Raw genomic sequence first — 17,793 nt, 5'->3', positions numbered from 1 at the left:
TTTCAACTAACAATAATGAACAAACACCAGATGGACGTACTTTTTGTTTAACCTTGATATTTCATTACAAACGTTATTATGTTGCTTTTGTTTCGTTTTTTTTTTGTGAATTTTTTCAATGTATAGTTATTCCTCAAGAGATTATTCGTTAAAAGTTGACTGTAGAAAAATTAATGTAATTTATATTCTCTCGCATAATGTTCAAAGTTCTACCACATCATAAGGTTACATTTAACTTTTGATTATATCTATACCTGAAGCCAGCTTTAACAACATTAAAAGCAAACATCAATTCCTTGTTTCTCTATTGAATTTTTACAACGTCTGGTATTTTTTACATGTAAAAGAATGCATGGTTTTGCGAACAAATCGTTAGCGTCAGAGGGAAATTAATTACAGCGATATGTTGCGGTAGAAGCGATGCACAACGCAAGCGTTACATAGGTACATGAGTGAACCTCTTTGAATCTTTCTAGGGCGCTTTTGTTGCAGCGTTCTTCAATTAGTAAAATTGTTTGTAGTCTCGGCACTTTGATTCTTCTTGGCATATAGAAACTTTTTAATTCCTATAGCCAAAACCGTTTTCATATAGTGGTAGTAAGCATTGGCAATGATGGCTTACAGGACTGGTATTGGACCGGACTTGGAGTATCCAATTTTAATCAAAATTGACGTTTTGATGAAAATATTAAAGTTATTAGATTATTTTTGAATAATCTGCGCTCGACAAATATCTTTAGACTAACATTCAGGAAAATAAATTGCTGTCGAGCAAAAAGCAAGGCAAGTTGTACGTAAGGCCCTACTTCAACTTAATATCTCGGTCAAAGCTTAGTGAAATAATTCGTTATAAGTAAGCGGAAATACAAGCTCCAAAGACTTTCGTCTAAGCGGTCCAGTGCATGAAGCAAATAATTCTAAACTCGCTTTTACTAAATAAAAATCAAACACATTTATTTTAATTTAACATATTAGTTAAGCTTAAGGTTAAAGGGAAAGTTTATCGAATAACTTCTTAATGATGAAACATTTTCGAATGTGTGTAACTTAATTCCAAATTAATAACAAGTTGTATAAACAACTGTTTCGGAATATTCACAATCAAGCCGCAATGCTACGGAAATTGGGTTTGCCACAAAGCGTTCCCACATTACCCGAAAGATCGGAGCTCATGACCTTTCTATCGGCAATCAGCGCCTTAGGCCCGGGTTATGGTCGCTTATAATTGGAGACTGCGGCCTTGAGTATCAGGAGCAGCATTGCGCCAAATGACACCATTGTATATAGAATTTATAGGGCCATTTAGACCCTTGCCAACCTCGTAGCAATACGTTAGAATTAATAATTCCAGTGAATTGTCAACATAACATGTTTATGGGTAATGACGTGAAAAGCATTGTATCAGCTATCCTTTGTAACGATTTCAACAATGACAACAATTCGTGTACACGCACGAGACTCGAGCGCGGAGCTTTGTGAAAGCAGAATTTAAACCGTCTAGCCGTACTATCAATAACACAACATTTCAAGCAAAATCGCCTTGTTCGGTGAGCAAAACATTAAACATTCAGAATTTTCGTCCGAAACAGGTAATATTAAAAGAAGAAGAAGGTTTCAATCTTTGGAAGCAACTAAAACTCGACCTGTTTTATTAAAGAAGGATATTTCACATCCGAATATTGAAATTTCGTGCCCGAGCCGGGGCGGAATCAGGGAAGTATTTGAAGAATCCCCCCGTGAGTAATAACTGAGTGAGCCTTGATTAATGACCGTCGCTCTGGGATTGTCAAAATGTCCCCGTGTCCCTTTACAGTGGCAACACTCGTTCCTTTGTAGTATAACGTTTATGGTCACCAGGTCTCAGCTTTTGTTAGTCTTGTGTTATATGAATGTTGGTATTTATTTAGATTGAGACGTACTACGGTTCTACTAAACAGTACGTGTATTGTAAACTTTAGCTATGAACTGAAGTAAACCTCTTTTTTGTCTTGGCTCTATTTTCTTAGTAAGATTACTGTCAAAAATTTGGCTACAAAAATCCTATGACATTAGGCTAATTACATTTTTGTCCGAGTTGCAAAAACATAACCCAAAAAAATACTACAAGTTACATCAGGATTACCAACTATTTCTCAGATCTGGCTAAACTCCAACATTTTGGCTACGAAAAACCTTGTAACTAACCTGCAATGCTGCGTAATATATTGCAGACATCGGGCTCAAGGAACCTTGAAAGCATTTCTATTTCAGACTTTAGATCTCAAAGGTAACATGGCTATGTTCACTTTGAGTGCCACCACAGCTTCAGTAAATATTTGCACTTTTAGCCGACGTATTTATTTTGCCTATATTAAAATCTTAAATGTTTACCAAACCCAATTAGGGTAGTCATATCAAAGGAAGAATTTATAAAGGAATATTGCGTTGCTCACAAACGTAGATTATGAACTAGATCATTATCAACAAAGGTCTTTGTACGAAGATCTAAGACATGTTATAATTAGATTAAAGCTAGCGGTATCTATTACTTTGTTCCTTAAGAATTTGTAAAGGAAATAATTAACTTCAAAATACAATAGCTATACTGAGCACAGCTTTGTTCGTATTGTACGAAGTTAACTCAGCTGCATAATTACAAACAGTTTATTAAATAACGCGGACCGATATTCAAACTGTACTAAACTAGTTGGGCGTAATCGGTTAATCTGCAGTTTACCCGAACTGCACATGGTGCATGATCCGCAACTTCGAACTACTAAGTAATTCAGGTCTTAAAATTGAAATCTATCCTGAACTAGAGCCAACTTGAGCTGTTTAAACAGATTTAAAAAGTTTTACGCTACGACATCCGAAGTTTTCGTTCATTCGTTCTTTCTTGTTACACATTGTGAACTATGAAGTTGGGATGAGGTTTTTGGCAAAGGTATACCCGAACTACCTGGACGTATTCCGGTGAGATCAAGTTGCCAAAATCCGTACCTTACTTACCTATGTTTCTGTTGACGTTGACAACGGACAAAACGCTGAGTCGGTGACATTTTTGGTAAGACCATTCATCGAAATGAAACTTTTGTTTACGGTTGTAAAACAAAAATAAGATACGTTTTCCGGGTATTATGTTAGGCGTAAATGGAACGTAGGTTTCGTTCGTTTTATTAAGGACTCATATTGCCTAACCTCATATTTAGTTTTCACTTATAAGGTTTGCTGTAAGAGAACCCATCTCTAGGTTAAGCCCGTCTTCGTTCATGAACTTTCGAAGAACATATTGGCCAAGTGTGTATTTAAGTATAAAAAAATCACATCGACAATGTACCTGTTCAGCATTTCGAAGTCTGCTCATTTATTCTATTTCCTGAACCGCCGTTATAACAGCACGTACATAAGAACGATTGCAGTCGCTGTTTGTGCTACTTAAAAATTAAAGAGCCTACTCACTAGCCGCAAAAATAAATAACCCCAGCATCGAACAGTCAACACGTTTTTAATGGAAACCTGTTGGTTTATTCAGAGTGATGTAATATTCAGCTTTAGTAAATGGGTTTGCTATGTAAATGATGAACGAACAAATTGAATACATTTGATCTTTAAAAATAAATCATTCAGTTAGTCTGTTTCCGCAGCCAAGTATCTTGGACGGATTTCAATTGAGTTTTGGGATTGTTTCAATCAACATTTCCGCGATTGATCCTGAGGACTTGTTTCGTTACTAAAGACGGTACATACACAAAAGAATCTACTATAAACATTTATTTTTTATCTGCATTACCTAATAAGCATACTACATTTTATTCACACTTAAAGTAACATTCCTTATACCTGCAATTTGTACATTTTTGTGAACTCGAAGCGACTAAACATGCAGGTTCTCGACACTGTATGCCAAGTTCTCTTGCTACGACTGGTTTTGTGCGCCACTTTAAAGGAATGTATTGTAGCATTTTGCATAGCCTTAACATATTTTAGAATGGTTACTAAAGAGGTTTATTGATCTTGACAGTTACGCTTTAGATAAAACTTTATTCATTGCCTACCCTTTTTGATACTTTAATTAATGTCATGCTTCGACAGTTTCGTCGGTAAAATCTTTATTGGGTCGTCATCCGTCCGTAAAAGAATTTTTACACATCCTTACTCAGTTTTCTATTCTCTGTAGGATGGCCTAAACTGCGTAGCGAGCTCACAAAAATGTTTTACTACCAATAAACTTGTTGTTTGTCCCTTACGCCTCTTTAGTTCGTCTCGATATCTGGTGGAGATATCTTTACTTAGTTAAATCGGGTTGTCTGAATATTGAATCTATAAATAATATCTATAATACACACATTTTTAAGATTGGTATCGTCCATTTTTCAGTTTTAGTTCTTCTTAGTTAATTGTTGGTTTGGTAAACTAATATCGAATAAATAACTAAACATGTGCCTTAATAACGGACTACATCTCAAATGCGAGAAACGGTGTTAACATTTCATGAACCAATTTTTAATGTAATCATCATTTGTCAAAGATTTATTCCGTCCAATATCTTCAGGAAAAGTTATGCTATCAACGTTATTGTAAAAGAACCCATCGTAGCGCTGATGAAACCGTCTCGAGAAAGATAATTTTATTTGATAATGAATTCAAGTTCCTAGAATGAACGCATAACGACTACCTTCATTCAATTCAATTCGCTTAATTCTAAAATCTCAACGCAAACAGGTGAAGGGAATCCAATGAATTATTCCTCCCTTTTTATACTCTGACCGAGGGAAACTGGGTCAAGGTGCATGACAAATTATATCACGACACAGCTCCCGGGCTGTGCAAATAAGTAAAGCCTTTTTCCAAATGTAACGCTTTTTGCTGATGTACTGAGATTGTATATTTCTGTGTCGGTTTTGCTGACTTAGGTACATGAATATGAGTCCACGAGGATTGAGACTCACGTCTGTTTTGTTACTTTTCTCGCTATTGTGTGGCTTATAAAGCTGGGGGCTTATTTGTTTACAGACTTAGGTACAGCGGTTTAATTACTCTCGCATTATTAATATTCATACGCGTTCATTTGTCAGTACAAGTAATTTAGTATATCACACGGTTGTTTCTCATCTTGTCATTGCCCCAATGGCTCGGTAAAACAATAACGTCTAGCTAGTAACAGGCGATCGACAGACCAAATTACCAATACTCTCCAATCTAGAAGGCTATAAAGGGAACAGAACAGTTCAATTTGGAGTGACTGATATTGAGCGACGAAATACTACTTCAAATTATTCACTGGAAATCTAGTGATCGAAATTATCAAGTAAGTTTTAGTGATTTCGCTGACTGATGATTATCTAGTCATGTTCAATTCTCGTGTTACTTGAACCTCATCATATATGATTTCTGCGTACAAAATTTTAAAAATGACAATTTAAGCCCATTCTAATACATATAAGATTCTATTATCCGTTTAATCAATTAATTCTGCCTAGTCATGATTTATAGAGACATTAAACCCTTGCACGTATGGAAGTACTGAACAATTACGACAAGCTGCAGAGTAATGATAATTGCTGGTAATATGTAATGTACGTTATCATGATCTGGGAGACAGCGGCTCTAGTTAAATTATAATTTTAATCTAAGATACTATTAGGAAAATATAAAAGCTCTACAAACGATAATTTTGTAGAGCTAATTTAATTTTGTATAATCACTGAAATTTATCGACTTGAAACAAGATTAAACAATCTTAACTACACGTAAACGATACGCATTGAAAATACATTGACCATGTAGAGCTTAACTACCCAACTTACTACAGACATCGAACCCTGATCAGTAAATACCAATACACGTATCGCTTGTACATAACATAAATATACACATGGTATACGTATCTCTATTCGATCGTAGAAAATCGTGACGAGGCGAGAGACGGTCAGCATCCTAACGTTAATAAAAAGTGATCGAAGCCCGATAACGGTGACACCTGTCAAGTCGACCTTCAAACTTGACAATAGATGCTTTTTCCGAACGTTTTTTGGTAAAATACGGGCACGTAAATAGTTTTTCTTCTTTGTTAACGCCGAAAACGAAATCGAAAGGGATCTTTCAATTCTATTTCATTAATGTAGGTAGATTGTATATTATGATAGTATGTAGTTATTTATTACGTATTTTATCGATATGACTTGTATGTATTTTTTTTGCTTATTTGATAAATTTTCCTGACTCGTTTACTAAAATACTTAATTATACAGCTTATAAATTATGTTCCTGCTGAGGCATTTTCTCATATAGGAAAGGCTCAAATAATTGACGAAAATATCGCTTTCAAAAACATATTCAAACCATTAACGAGTTCATTGCTACATTACGTCAATTCGAAGAGTTAGAACTGTTAAATAACATTCCCTTTGTTTCCCCATTCCAACACATTTTATTCAGTTTCAATATAACATGTTCTCCCTCACCCTTGATATATTAACATGAACTAACGTGCATCCGATATTGAAATTTCCTCGAACGTAATAAGACGTGCGGCAAGTTTATACGATCTTTATGAAGTCTTTTGAAAGAGTTTGTGTGATCGACTGATGTATTGGATAACTAGTACCAACAAAAGGATATGAAGCGCCTTTAAATCATACGTCGAACTTTTCAAAAGTATGTTTAGGAAATGAAGTTTTTACTGTTAAAGGAGTTCCTGAAGTTGGTATATTTCGAGTTAGGTCGTTAGTATGTTCTTTTTATATTTTGGTACCGATAAATTTGACAACATTTTTCATAAAAAAATATATGAGTCACAAGGGATCGTTAAAAAAAAATTCCTTTCTTATACTGTTTAAATGATGTCGACAATTTCACATATCAGCTCCCACGAGATCGAATCTTGCCGCTTGATGTAATGTATTTTGATTATATCAAGGTTCGTGACGGGAAACGAGCTATAACGCTCCCAGAGCCAGGCAAACAGGTAAATATCGAAATATATAACAGAACAAATAATATGTAGACAGGATCTCGAAATGCAATAATAGGGGACCCTTCTCAAGTCGGTGCGCCTTTGGTATTAGTGTTTCTCGTTTTGCAGTACGCTATAAGGCGCTTCCGGGCCTCTCAGATAGTGTTGATTTGTATTCATTGTTTGCTCTGTGTTGAAATAGCGTACGGATTCTTTTGAGGTTTTATTCCCTCTCGTTTTATTTTTGCAAAACTTAATGCTACAGACAAATGTCTGTTGAATTGTATTTTTATGGTGAACTTTATACGTTTTGACTTATTGTTGTCTCTAAGAGTTTGATTCTGAATCAATTTTACTGCATCAGAAATAGATTTGATTCAAATTAAATTTCGTGGAAAGACAGCAGATGCTTGGAATATTTTGTTTTAGATGGAATCGATTTTAGATATTTTCTGTTATCGTAAATATATTCGTTGAAAGCTTTTCAATAACTTAATTATGTTTGATCTTCATCGTCATCTTTTGGTATTACTTTACTATGTTTCTAGGTCAAAACTGCACTCATTTTTAATTATTTTAGCGATTTATGTCAGGAAAATATTATAATTTCTTAAATCATTTATACTTTATTAATCATACTTTTGTATTTGGTTTATAACTCAATTCATAGTAAATTAAGTAATTTTACCTTCATTCGTAAAATGTCTGAGTGAACGTGACTCTAATGAAAATGTAATGAACTTTTCAATTAAAGGTTATATGAAGCCATAAACTTTTTATGGAAGTAATTTTGAACATAATGTCTCGCCAAACAACGTCAATAAAGACTTAATAAAACAATGTATGCATCGGAATATTTTATCAACTTCAAATTTATTCAAATACAGAGAAATGTCAACAATTAGTTTTTCTAGGTTTTGTGAGGTTTGATGAAAAGTACTAACTTTTTGTCAATTACATTGCTACGACGTAGCATCGCATACAAGTGCTACGAATTCGTAGTATGATTTATGTAGCATAGACGAATTCTAAAATTGAAGACAGTGGGTCTTCAATTTTAATTAATATGAATTCGTCTAAAACTATTATATCTCACAAAATTTTGCATCAATCAAGTTTCCTTTTACTTCATCCAATAGTGTTACAAACTTCCCTTTATAAGCAAAGCAACGTTACAATATCTCACTCTCTAATGACTTGCCTAAGACGAGGGTAACTTAATACATTCTCAAAACTAGGTTCATGGAAGAAACGTACATCTTTGGAACTTTAGATTTCGTAGCCTGACAGTAGATTATGTGTAGCCCCAAAACTTGGGAGTTACTGTTTTAGTTTAAAACTAATGAGATTTTCTCATGAATCCCCCGAGGATAACCCTAAAGGAGTTTCTTACTTAAACTTGTATCTATAAACATGTGGAAGACCCACTTTACTCGTATTTAATTTTGTGGTTGTCCTAAAACCGTTCGGTACTACTAGACTTAGGTTCATATCTAAGTTCTCATAGTTGTTTTATGAACAAAGGATATCCTTGTTCCATCAAACGGTCATGGTCAGTAAGATTCATAAATCTCTCTTAATACATTAAAATATAGCTTGACATCCTTCTTGATTCGACAAACTAATATTTGTTTAACATATTTGCAAAGAAGCACGCTTCTTTAATAGAACATCTAACAATAAACAAAAGCCTATATCTAATAACAAAAAGAAAACCTTCACCTATCTCTCCTATATACTTATAATGTAATATGAGGACCCTTGCACAGCTGTGAACGTTCCTGATGATTCAATATAAACAACAGACGAGCGATAGTTGCCAATTGGGAAGGGAAGCTTTCATGAGTCCGTTCCGACGTCACGAACAGAACTGCCACGCCTCTAATCCCTATAAATGAACAACTTCAGGTGAAAGAGCCTCGCAGTTATCTACACTCATATAATGTCGAAAAAGAGTTTTTCTTTAAGTTTCAATGAGATACGATTTGACACTTTACTTAACATCTTCAGCGGATTTAAACTTCTTTAAACAAGGCACTATTATAAGCTTTTGACGGTACTCGATGTAGAAAACTTTGATGGTGTGAAATAAAAATGTGTATATTTTTGATACATAATTAAGATTCCTATAAAATATGTTAAGCCTATCCGTCTAAGAAACGTTATCCTTTAACACGAAGACGGAGTCGCGGGGGACAGCTAGTCTTACATCTGTGAAAGGCTTAAACATTATTACTTAAACTGTAGTAAATATTTACATAGGTACAATTTCGTAACACTCGGTAACTTATCACCAAGTCATTTAAATATTTGTCTGGATATTCTCTATGGAAATTAACGTTCGGACTATTTTATATGACTTATGGAATTTAAATGGGTTGTTTATTTGTCAAAAATTGAGTTAAACTGGGTCTGAAGCTGAAAGAATGTTGTAAATAAATTATTTAATTTGATATGTTATTCGGTAAACACCCGTACACTGCGAGTAAACACCCGTATACTTTATTTATAGGAAAACACACAGTTCACCATTTTTTTAATAATGACCTATCGGTCCTTTTCCGTTACTTCCACACTGATACCTACCCCATCGAACTTTTCTACTTTTTTTTTGGTAATATTTATATTTTATTGTAGTTTATATTTTTTTTTCTGTCCCTAAAATATTTTTCTTTTTCATAAAACATTATTTGACCCTCAAGCAGAATTTGTACATGCAACCAATGTCTCAACGAAATAATATCTAGTTATATTTAAGTTTATTCTTAACACTTGTTACGCCTCTCAGAGCGCAATATTTATTTTCATCCTTTTTGAAAGCCTGTCTATTTCCTTCAGGTTATAACCTAACATCCTTTGCCCGGTACTTCACTTTGAGCGATGTCCCAGTTTACTTCACACAGCCTATTGTCCCCTCTATAGCCTTGTTACTCTTTGCTCGTACTGAACGTCGAACTTCCATTTCCTGCGAAAGATTGCCATTTGCTAGTCAACAATCATATTAAATGTCCCACTTTTATAGCAGACTTGTTTAGCTTATCACTCGATGCACTTAATGTAGATCGAACGACGAATCTTCGTCACAATATTTCTTTTTATGATGATTATCATGAAGGGAAGGTTTTGTGTATATAGTTAATTAAACAACTAAATGAAAAGATTCAGGGCTTAATATTTAAAGGCAAAAATTCAGCATACTAATGAAAACAATGGTCTTAAAATAATAATGATTGTATTGTCATAGATCTGGTTATAGAGAGACATGCTAATTGGCTTGGTTTGGATGTGCACTAAAGCATAATGTAGTGAACGCAATAGCAGCCTTAAAGCTAGTGTTTCTTGCATTCGAAAAAAAAAACAATTTATAATAATTAAATAGTCTCTCAGGAGCCCTAACCACCGCCAGTTTTTACCCTGTTTCCGTTGCCGATTCGAAAATATAGTTTTTCATATTTTTAAATGATTATTGTATTTTTATAAATATTTTAAAATGTTATTCGAATGTTGTATTTTATATTACTGAAATTATTGTTTCAAACCAATAAAACGTAGAGAAACACCGCATCGTTAGAACTGAAATATACTGACAGTCGACAAATACATATCATCACCTAATCCATCTGTCGTGCATGCCAATGCTATTGAAATCGGATTATGTCTAGTAACATTCGTTGTTCTCTATTGCATTCCATTATTAGCATTTATTAAAGATGTACATTGTTCAATATGTGCTTCGTAAATTTACCACATAACTATTGACGAAACAATAATCCAAATTACCCCAATTCTCATATTTTCGATTGCGTGTTTCTCTAATTGGTCTGATTGATTTGTGGTCAGTGCGGCTTTTTTGTTTGTGGTTTTTTTATTTATATATTCACTGTTTATACTAATTGCATTTTTCTTTTGTTTTAGGTAATGATTGGTTATTGAAGATCTGCGACTCCAGAGTTTGAAATGTATGTAGTTAAAAATGTATGAAGATGTATTGCAGCTATAAATAATGAACAGTCAAAGCTACTGCGTCTATAATCTAATTAAAAAAGATCTGTTTACTCGGCAGCTCATTAGCCTGAGCTACTGGTGTAAACATTAAATAAAGCAAATAGAGCGCTCGCTCGCACTCTTGTAGAAAACAACATTTTACTGATTACTTCTCACTGATATTATTTTCATATAGTTTTTCATTTCACAATAATAAAATTGAATGGGGAACTTATGAGTTAAAGTTTTAAAGCTTCGACCCATATTCAAGATAAAATCTCCTTGTTTGTTTTAACACATAAACATTTTACGTAATGTTACTTACTTTACTTATTCTTATCTAAAATTCAACCGCATATAAACAGCGGAGTAGGACAATAAGCCGAGCCAAAAAGGAAGTACACTTGTTTTTCGTAGCACCGTAGCCGCGTAGCATTGTTATAGACTACGAGCCGTAGCACTTTTATATGTACAACGGAGTTTACGAACCGATGCAAAATGCCTGAAGATCAAAAGCTAAGGCTTTTGGTGAATCATTTTAGACTAGACTATATTGAGCTTATAAATAGAAAAACTGAAATCTACAGTTATGATGAGGAAGAGTTTTTATTACTTACGTGTATGTGGTGTAAGTGCAAACTGGTCCCATGGATTGTCGATTCCAAAAAAAAATGGAATAAACGAAATACACTTCTACATGCACACAAAGAAGTTATATGATATCAGATATTTTAAATACAATAAAGAAGCAAGTTAGGTCTCAATAGGCTTTTATTTACAATGCAGAGAAATCAAATACTTCACAAAACTTTTGAATCGTTATCTAAATTACTTTCACTATCAAATTTCATATCGACCATTTCCTGAATGATAATCCGTTTAAATACGAATTAAAATCGTTTTATCTTTCCTACAAAATGTGCTAACCAACTAAAAACAAAGTAAGTGCTTATGCAATCAATTAGTTGTCTAAGCGACCGTTTCATTTTATTTCCTTTAAGCTTAACCTGTCTTGAGTGTCTTTGAGCTTCGTATTACGAAGTAGTCTACACAATTAACACATAATTTTATTACGGAATGTAGTTGTATTTTGTTCTGAAGTAGTTCGTAAGACTTTGTATTGCAGCTAGTTATTATAATGCTTGGAAGGTTTTGTTGGTTGCGACAAAAGTGACACGGTTATGTTCACACTAACTAAATTATGAACTGACGTGGACAAGTTCCTTACCATGCTTTGTTTATAAATGTATACATTCTTAGAAGGAAATTTCAATTACTGCAACCATGGGCTACAAGATAGGAAATAAAAGAATTTTTAAGAGATGTTTGTCCAACAGTTTTCCAATATAAGTAAAGAGAAAGAAAAAGCTACAAACATTCTGTGTAATTACCATCTCAAGAAGGAGTATTAAATCTTCTCATGAATATTTTAATATTTAATTCCGAACTCATAACTCTAAAACATACCGTTCTAAAAATATACTGCACCTACGCAAACAGAATTCGTTTACATTCCCCTCATAACTACACAATAGTTGAGGTTACGAATGAATTTACATATTGCATTCTAAACACGCCGGCGACCGCAAATATTACGTATATATCTGTGCAAATATGTTTAGACGTGCGCCCACGAGCCACCCAGTCAGTTTGTATTGGCTGCATGTAACTTCGTAAAAATGTATAAATTGAGACTTCTAGAATGTTGCGAAACTGAAAAAGTGTCAAGATAGGACAAAACGAAGAGTAAAAAAGCTAATATTTACTATTTTTCCATTCTTCCTTGTCGCCTGTCGACTTTTTATCCTGGATGCAAAATAAAACCTCATTTTAAAATGCGAAATGCTGGAAAACCTTTGTCAATATTTTTATAGTTTTCAAACTTTTTGTCTGCCATAATATACGCCTAACTAAGTTGCGTGTATTTTCACATTAATTACGTATTCAACACACTGTTATTGTTACTCAACAGCGCTTACATAAAATCAATGAATATTAATTTTAGATCCAATCAATGTGCCGCTATTCTATTCAGTGACTGTATCTATACCATGTTTTGATTGAACGTATCTTGACTACGCAGACGAATAACTCTTCTCTTGAGTATTATGTCAAGCGACCCAAACTCTACACAATGCAGGCATTATTAAAATATTAACAAGTACATAAAGTGAGTGTAATGCCCCGTCCGGGACACAAAAGGTCAGGGGTTGCAATATAAAGATATTTTATAAGGGTTGAACTTCGCTAATAGTTTAAGGGAAGTGTGAACATGGCTTGAATGGACATTGGGGATATAAGGCAGCCAGAAAATACATACCCACAATTTTATTTTATTTGCCAGCCTTTAGAAGTCTTGTCCTATGGGGATATAGGGAAGAATTCGATTTAAGATGTTTTTGTCAAACGAAGTTCGGAACTCGGAAAGAAACTTGTTTGTTAGCAACGTAACTAAGCGTTGGCTTGATTTTATTACGTTTATTGTTACGGTTTTCTAAGTTATTCTGTATGTGAATGCAAACGTATTGTGTAAATGTATTTTCAATTCCAATGGTCTATTAAGTACGCGTTAAATTGGTCACACCTGAACCAGTGTAATGTTCTGATGTAATTGGAAATACGTAGGTACTAAACACATTTTTTAGTAATATTGAACTTACATTGAGAATTTTTTGCCGAGTAGACTTGCTCAAATATAATTTTGGCTGTATAAAAATCGTATGCACGTTTTCTGTATAAAGAACTAATAGTAATTTATTTACTGTAACTGAACGTTTCATGCACTTTCTAGTCTCTTTACACCCTCTAACGAAACAAATGAAGAAAACGTCTGAACAATATTCACCTCAATTCTCTTTACAAAAAGCAGAAAATCTATTCCAATTTCTCTAAACCAAGCAGATAGTCAAATATGAGAGTTAAATTACAATACTTATTAAACGGAACCGTTCAGCCAGCCGCTGTGAAATTTCATTTGTACCAATTAACGTTTGGAACGTTCTAGACAATCGTAGTTCCACCAGTACTATATTCGGCGTAGCGTGAACCCGAGCAGTTCCTAGTTGAATTTTATGAAGAGCTTTTGTAGATGCCGACTATTTAACGTATAGAAATCTTATGCAAATGTCATAATGTCAAAATTTTCTCACTTTCCACAACGTAATTATCGTTTGACTGGAGACTAATTTTGAAGCAAGACATTCCTATACATAAGTATTCATAATTGAATTCGCATTGCGTCAAATCAGTTGTGTTTCAACTACAAATAGTTTTATTCATTTCGCATTCAAAACAAACAGCGAAAATAAATAGGGGCGCTTTTATTTGAAACTATTTTCGCGACACGAGCGCTATTATCGTATAAACGGTGTTTTATTCGATATCTGCAGCGCCGCAGTCGCGAGTGTGACGCCCTGTAAGTGCGCTTTGAAATTGTATGGAACATTAGCCTAACTTCAAAGCACAGTTTAGGTTAATATTTTCAAGATAATACTAATACTACACAGTTATGCCTGTTACACACACATACAAAAGAATATTCAATGATCCGAACCGCTGATATACTAATATATCAACCTAAATATACCGTTAAATAAATACACGCTGTTCTTTTTCGGTTCTGGTAATAATTCATTTATTAAAATTTTAAATACGAGTTCACGAAAGGCACACATTCTCGTTATAATATATCGCCCACGCGCTACCGTTTCGGGATAAGTAAACAGAGCCGGGTATACACATAAAGATTATATGAGCATATAGCGATTACAATAGTACGATAAGTAGCTATAAACGGCTTTTATATTACCCATTATTAAGATTCGCATGCCCTTAATTTGATTTCCGCAGTTGGATAAGTAGATAATCATATTTTTACGGGATTATGTGATTACTTCTGCCTTTGTCCCATTTAGCCAGTACAATATGACAGATCGTATCCTACAAAACAACATCGATCGATCTATGCACAATGAACATTCTGTCCAGGATATTAGGAGGAGGCGTGTTATCTATCATGAGATCATTTCATATTTTGTATCAAAAACTTTACTCAAACATCAATAAAGAATTACTGCTTCAAGACCAAATTATAGCAGACTTGATGTCACACCCTTGTAAGACCACGTTAAATTGGCACGTCTTTTCCAAGAGCTAGTTAACGAGTTTTCCTCGACATCTTTAATATGCATGAAACATATTCTGAAAAGGTCGCATACCTAGTTCTTTTTGCCAATAAACCACGACTTACATTTCCCGGGACCTAAATACATTATGTCGCTTTCTTATTCAAGACATTCATACACTACGGAATCAAAAAAACATCAAGCATTTTTTATACATTTTTGTCGTTCTTACTGAAAGTAGAGTATCATCGTAAAATAACGCTTTCATAAATATTTTCAGAAAAATATACTTGAAATTACTACAAGCCCTTATACTCTTTCTCTCTGAGACCTCATTCCGAAAATACCCCGGAAAGATGAACGTCTTCCGGGATATTCATAGTAGATTTACTGGCAACACCGTAAATGCTTATTTATTGGGATGAGCGGATAACTGACAGCCAGGGTTTGTTCCCCGATCCGTGGATACGTATACAACTACATACATATATCTGGTCATTCGTCATATGAAGGTTGAATCGTTTCCAATAACAGATCAAACTGTAGAGTTAGTAATAATAAAAGCTTTCGACTGATGACGTATTGCAATCGTGTTTGCTCCTGATTTGTCAGCAAAGGACAAAGAGTTTGAACAGAAACGCTTTGATCCATCAAGCGAAATTTCGGAAACATGGTGTTTACAATGTATCCTATGTATCTCGTATTACACCGAGGATGGAATTGGGTAATTTAACCTGATTTTTACTGATTTGTTCAGGGTCTATTGATTTTTTATGGTTGATTGTGCAACAAGGTGTTATAGTTTTTAGATCGCTCGTAGGCCTCTGACGAGTTTCTAAACACACACTTTAAACGTTGGACGTAAAAGATAATTGAAAAATCTAGTCTTACCTTGACGTACCAAAAACACGTAACGTACATAACAAGATCTCAAGAGTTGCCAAACGCTTTTCCCTCTCACAATTGCACATTATTTATTCTATATCAGAGGGACATGCAAAAATTCCCAATATTTACCTTCCTTGTTTACCAGTGTTACATTATAGATTGAATCTTCGAAAGGCTTTACCTGACTTGGAAGGTAATATATTATTTTCGTCTTGTATTATTAGCCATTTATTCCTGTTTCCGTTTCGGCCTTATTGAACTGATGAAAGATCCGTCGTATTAGATTACCCCTTGCTTACTCGGACTACCTTCAAGGCGTTATTTGTGAAACAAAAGAATGTGCTTTTCTTTTTGTTTCTTATTCAATATCGTCTTGTCTGATCAAGAGTTGTCGGAGTACTGATTGATGGGACAGAACAAGCTTTAGTCACGTTTAATACATTTAAATCACAAGCAAGATTATAATAGTACTTTAGAATGTTTCGCAACTGAGGTATAATTTCATCTGTTTAATTATTAAACTTGGGACGCCTTTAGTCTTAACAGGAGATGACCTGAGATAGAACAGAGTTGTAAAGTTTCTGAGAGATATGTTTTAGTAAATATGAGTAGGTTTAGTAAGGTCGTGAAAAAGCTGCTCGGTGAATATGAAGGCCTTTTTTTTTTCGGATAGTCCATCATGTATTAGTCAATAACGTTCTACATGTTTTTTCTAATACGCTATACAAAATAATGCTTGTGCGGATTAACATCTGTGTTTCGGATCGAAAAGACGTGTGGCGCTTTACATCGTAGAATAATTACATAAATTTATCCCAAGGCATAATGCCCTATTTAGATTTCATTATTCACCTAAATTATTTTCACCTTAAATATAAAACGCAATGACCGGAAGCAAATTTACTACGATTAGATATGAAAATCTACTTTGAATACCCTCCCTGAGGTCCGAAGCATTTCCAATATACATTGTCAGTGGTCCCTCGTGTGTCATTATGAAGCTTTGTGAGTGTACACCGACATTCACCAGTTATCTATCTTAATAAGTAACATGCAACTTTACTCCCTTGACCATAATAATTTGGTCCATCCTCTTATCATTCGAGATGTAATGGGCATTGGATAAGGTTTTTTTTGGTAGAGATATTGGTTTTTATGGGAGTATTGTCGTTTTTCTTTAGTTTTTGAGTTTTTTTTATGTGTAATTTATATAATTTTGTAAAAATTTGATACTAAAATCCACAAAAAAAAAAACGCAAGGGAAATAGAAGGTCTATTTCCCTTGCGTTTTTTTTTGTAGATATCCTTGAATATCTATTAATCTGTTCTTAGTAATTATTCAAATGTATGTAGGCTAAGTTTACTAAAACTTGCAAGAAGGAAATAACAGACAAAGGGAAGGTCTTTACCCAGTTGTTTGAAAACGCGGGCTGATGATGCTAATGGTGGGTATGGGGGTTTTTAGGACTGACCTTGATTTGTTTCCATGCTTGTAAAGCAAACTATATCACATAATCCCTCTAGTTTTAACACTTGATCAAAGTAATAATGTGAGATATCAAATATAATCCGGGTGTTACTTATGTATTCATCAGGCTAGGTACGCCGTAAAACCTTTATCTCTGCATAAATGATAACCTCCAAAACAGTTGAACCGATTTTAATTAACGTGTCACTAAAATATTATAAGTTTAGACCATTAGGTTAAATTTTAGACATCAAGAATTCATATTCTAGGTTTTATCTCTATTAAATAAACTATTTATTATCTTAATTGACCACTTAATTTGTACCTAGCTTTATCATTTCATTTAAGTGGGCCGTTATTTTGATAAAGGACGTTTTATTAATTTTGGTTTTGCC

Source organism: Trichoplusia ni, chromosome 8, assembly GCF_003590095.1.
Source record: "Trichoplusia ni isolate ovarian cell line Hi5 chromosome 8, tn1, whole genome shotgun sequence".
Classification (NCBI taxonomy): Eukaryota; Metazoa; Arthropoda; class Insecta; order Lepidoptera; family Noctuidae; genus Trichoplusia; species Trichoplusia ni.
This window is presented reverse-complemented; position numbering follows the sequence as displayed.